General features: G+C 39.2%; 1 non-coding gene across 1 annotated transcript; it reads left to right on the top strand.

The window, feature by feature from the left end:
• Positions 1 to 4,564: 4,564 nt before the first annotated feature.
• Positions 4,565 to 4,683, top strand: LOC145407595 (5S ribosomal RNA). Its single transcript, XR_013898745.1, has one exon. It is a non-coding gene; the product is annotated as a 5S ribosomal RNA (ribosomal RNA).
• Positions 4,684 to 5,662: the final 979 nt, after the last annotated feature.

A 5,662-nucleotide genomic window follows, 5' to 3' on the forward strand; every position in this document is an offset into this window, starting at 1 on the left:
TTAAGAAATTGCCTAACACATTTTCCATAACGGTTTATTTCAGTACTGGACTATACGGACTTTGTTCTAACGACCTAAAATTTCAATCTATCCATCTTAACTACCGAGTTGCAACATTAGAAAACACTCGATTATGGTGCTATTCACGAGGTACTCAGAACTGGATGTATAGAGCCGTAGCTTTGTACTTTCCTGCTACTGAGCTGCGTGAAAGAAGTTACAAAAGGACGAAAATTTAGGATTATATTTACACCGAGTTGCAACATTAGAAAACACTCGGTTATGGTGCTTTTCACGAAGTACTCAGAACTGGATGTAGAACCGTAGCTTTGTCCTTTCCTGCTACCGAGCTGCATGAAAGAAGATACAAAAGGACGAAATTTTAGGATTATATTTACACCGAGTTGCAACATTAAAAAAAATATATATATATATATATATATATATATATATATATATAATAAAACTGATGAGATATATATATATATATATATATATATATATATATATATATATATATATATCCATCCATCATCCAATCCTACGTTGCCCCATGAGGAGCGTAGGAGCCCGGGGCTAGGCAGTTGGTCCTGGCATTTAAGATGAGAGTGACCAACCTCACATCCCTGAGTGGCATTATGTGAGCAATAAACCCCAACCATCCCTTGGATATAAACCTTCACCGGCTCAATCCGATTGGAGCACAATAATTACCCACTAAACCACCAGGCGCCAAAATTTGGTTATATGGTTACCACCCAGCGTAGTACATGGTTTCCTGGTGTACAGGAAACCATTTGGCTTGTCACTCAGTGTAAAGTCACCCATATGCAGAAGGAAGTGGAAAGAATGGAGGTATGAAAGACACAAGAGGGAGTGTAAAGTCACCTGTAGGCAGAAGGACGGGGAAAGAATGAAGGAAAGAAAGATAGATGAAGATGGAAGGAAAGAAGGATGGAGGAGAGGACAGGGCAGACACCCGAGAGCAGCACTACAGAGTGCCCCCACCTACCCCAATATATATATATATATATATATATATATATATATATACTGTATTTATATATATATATATATATATATATATATATATATATATATATATATATATATATATATACTGTATTTATATATGGGTTTGGATTATAAAAGCTTCTTTAACATGCTCAACTTGACGACATTTTTTTTTTTTTCGTTCTAGTCCCATCAGACGATTTTCTTTAGCTTATGACAGCCTCCCTGTATTAAAAAATGTCGTGGCCCGTATTCTGGTAGGTTAGGATATCTCCTTAACACCTTTTCCTACACGATTTTTTTTTCTTTATTATACCTTACTGTCCTATTCTGTGTTACATATATCCTTCAAACATTGCCATGCTCTACATAAGTGACGTACTCTTATTATTAACCGGATATTGAAAAAACAAAATCGCTAAAGAATAGGTGCAAAGAAGCCTCGGGCATATATCTAGCCCCACACATCGATTATTCTCACTTAATTTAAATAAAGTAACTTAATTATCAAGTAAAAATAGCTGGGAAGGACTTCAGCTGCTTTATTGTGAAAGACCTGATCTGCTGTGACAACTTTAATACTACGCTGTGGTTGCTTGGCAGCTGGTGGGCTTTGGTTATGAGGCAGGAATGAGTTTCCATGATTAATAGCAAGGTCAGTCCTCCAGTCTGACATCACCTGGCCAGCATTAGAGGTGGAAGGAGTTAGCTATCTCTGTCAGGTTAAGAGTAAACGCACTATATGTTGATGTGTTGTGGATGCAGGTTGGTAGCAGAATGCAGTGCGGTGCATTGTGTACACCGTCAGGCTGTGTAGGGTACAGTGTGGCCTCAGCAGACGTCGGGTTTCAATGTACCGTCTTCTCAACTATCTCTGGTTACACAGCAGATCCCCGTTACACCTTCTACTGTGCAGGTAAGTAACGAACTATATGTATATAACTATCTGTCTCTGTCTATGTCAATCGGTCAACCAGTCTGTCTATTTATCTATCTATCTGTCTGCCTGTTTTTGTAACTATCTCTGTCTAATACTAATATCCGCGAATCTGTGTCTATCTCTCTGTCTATCTTTCTGCATCTATAATCTGTCAACCTATCTGTATCGTCAGTGTGTCTGTCTATCTGTCTGTCTTCCACTTATATGCCTATTTATCTTCCACTTATCTTTCTGTCAAACATCAAGGGTGATCCATGTGTATAACTTTCCTCTTCCACGCCTGTAGTTACATCTCGTGAATTGTGGGCATGGCATAGTCCCCGTTAGCAGGGTCTACGCAGCATTATTTACTCATTTGCTATTTCCTCTTCCACACCCGACCCACACCAGCAGACAGTCAAGAGTCATTAATAGTTACTCTGTATCATTTATTTATATCCTACCCCAGCTGCCGAATCACGACCCACACCAGTAGACTGAGCCACAACACATAAGGTTCCGTCCGACGAGTTTCTGGTGGAGCGTTATTCAAATACATCCGCCGTAATTAATAATAATAATAATAATAATAAAAATAATAATACTATTACCGGTAATAATAAAATAATGATGACAAAGACGTTGATTATACTATTACCACTGCTGCTACTACTACTACGACTACGACTATTGATACTGCTACAACTAATACTAATACTAATACTACTACGACTACGACTATTGCTACTACTACTACTACTACTTCTAGTAACAACAACAACAAAGCTTAAACTCTAAAAACGTGCCCATCATGCACTAGCTGAGAAATCCTGTACTTTCATGGAAATAATTTCTCATGATGGGTTTTTACTTCCCTGATGATAACCGCATAAGCAACAAATAAAAACCCGGTGACCTAGAGGGTTAAGACGCTCCAACCGAATGTGGTCTATTTGGGTTGATATCCTATGGCTTGATGTAAATTAGTGCTCCCATAATGCTACTTGGGAAAGTGTTACTATACTCCTTTCACTCTAACTTGGCCTAAAAGTGTCAGATTTTGAAGAGGAGATTAAAGTTTGTATGTTTAAACCATAATTCGTGATGTGGAGTGCAGATCCCTAATTTTGGGCGCTCAGTTTTGTGGTATTACGTATGGTCCGCCTGCATCCCATGCTACAGACAGCAGTCGGCAACCATTTATTAAGGCCATATAATTATGTTACATCGTTGTTAAATACTTCAAAAATCATTGTCAGTATTTGGGGATCTGGATCCCACTTCAATATTTCAGGTTGAAGTACACGACCCTACAGTAACACTAGAACATGATGCACCAGGTCAGCTATGGAACTACCTTCATCTGTCTTTATTTCCCTCTGCCTATGACATCCAGTTTATTAAACACAATGTGTCCAAGCATCTCGATGTGAACAGATCTTGACTTTGGCTATCCATCCATCCATCCATCATCCAACCCTACATTACCCCACGAGGAGCGTAGGACCCCGGGGTCCTGACATTTAAGATGAGAGTGAACATGGTATTTATATTTTCTTGGAGGGAACAATCTTCAGGTTTCTGGACTTGGTTCGCTCATCCTTGCATTGAAAAAAAAATCATGAGTGTGATATGGAAAGGATTGCCACTGAGCTATGTAAAACAGGCTACAATAAGGTGAATATCTGAACCAAGTTAAGTTTAAAGCAAGTTAGTTCGCTCACAGTAAAGTCTGGACTGAATAACCATACCCAGGGCGCCTTCGCTCCTCATGGAGCAGAAGAGGAATAGACTGGATTGTAAAATGCATTGGAATTTATTGTGACTCCCTCGAAGGGTAGTTTTTCCTCGCATATATATATATATATATATATATATATATATACATATATATATATATATATATATATATATATATATATATATATATTTGTGGGGTGGTATAAGCTGGAGAAAGGTCAGCCTGATGACAGAGGACAGGGTGACAAGGAGGTGGTCTATCGGCCATCCCTTCTGCTTTTAAAGCGTCTGTCTATTGACAGATAGATAGACAGAGATAGATAAACAGACGGTGAGATGTTCGTGGCAATCTCTTTCGGGTTAAAGGCGTCTGGCTATAAATACATAGATAGACAGATACCTGTATATCAATAGATAGACAGTCAGACAGATAAATAGATTGATAGAGAGACAGGTAGATAGATACCGTAGATCGTTAGATAGACAGATAGATAAATGGATAGATAGATAGACATACAGACAGACAGACGGAAGGCCAAACAGACAGACAGATAGATATAGGTGGATAGTTATAGGGAGATAGAAAGGCTTATACATACATACATATACAGAGAGAGAGAGAGAGAGAGAGAGAGAGAGAGAGAGAGAGAGAGAGAGAGAGAGAGAGAGAGCGAGGGAGAGAAACCTCCCTCCCCCAGATTACCAGTAAAGGAATGAGAAGTGACTTGGGACCTGGAAGTAAAATCGACTGTTGTGAATTACGTTATAGGGAAGTTTGGCTGCCTTACTGACCCTCGTACAGTAAATATATGTTAGTGGAGCTGCCTGAGACTCAATCACACCTGAATGGGGTTCAAACCTGTACCCCGACATCGATCCTCCTTCTTTTAGGCCAACGGCCATGCCACGTTGAGTACACCGCTTCCCGTCCGATCAGCGAAGTTAAGCAACGTTGGGTCTGGTTAGTACTTGGATGGGTGACCGCCTGGGAACACCAGATGCTGTGGGCATCCCTACGTGTCAAGTGGGGTTGGTGGAGGATTAGTGCCCCTCCCTGTAAAACAATTAACTCTAAGCCCTTGACCACCCCGTTTGGGATACATGGCGTCTGGCAATGGATGGATGGATGGAAAGGTGCATCATCATCATCAACATCATCATCACATTCTTCTCCTAGCAGATTGCGCATACAAGGGTGAAAGGTGCAGCACAGATGTGGAATGCAGTAACGTGACTCCATACACTGTGTGTAACTCCATCACCTCTACATGCGTTTGCAATTCCTACACAGAAGACGATGATGATGGATGTAAACTTAGTAAGTATATCATTACTGTATTCTAACCTGACGAAGATCCCTGACCCCTATCACCTCAGTGGATGTCCAAGTGTAGTTAGGCAGGATGGTTGATTTGGCTATAGTGCGGTGTTCTAAACTGACGAAGACCCCTAACCCCTTTCAGCTCAGGTCAAGTATGGACACTAGGGTTATAACTTTTTGATTTTTTTTTTTTTCAGGTAAAAGGTAGCATGTATCATAAACTGATGAACTTTTGTTTAAAAACAAAGAAAAATGCCCTTATTCCTATCAGTGAAAAAAAAATCACCCCCAAATTAAAAAAAAAAAATGGATTACCGTATATTTAACGTCACTACATGCAAATTTTATCACTTTCTTAATCTCTATATAATTTTTTTTTATAACTTTATAGACATGCACAGAAGACTTTTGAACTGTTCAGAATGTCTAGAACAGTTTGTAACGTTCTAGTATGGTTTAACATTGTTTAGAACATTCTAGAATAATCTAAATATTATAAAACGGGACGCAGTTTTCAGCATCTAACAGTTATCTTCGCAGTTTGCAGGTGAACAGTCAGCAAAATAATTGCTTAGTGTGTTACTGTTATATATTAAATACTTTTGTTTTTCAGATAAGCATGATGTCGCACAAAAGAAGTGATACAATCGAACAGAAAAACAAGGATG

The sequence above is a fragment of the Coenobita brevimanus genome, chromosome 73 (genome assembly GCF_032717465.1).
Source record: "Coenobita brevimanus isolate Jiangsu-jjx chromosome 73, ASM3271746v2, whole genome shotgun sequence".
Classification (NCBI taxonomy): Eukaryota; Metazoa; Arthropoda; class Malacostraca; order Decapoda; family Coenobitidae; genus Coenobita; species Coenobita brevimanus.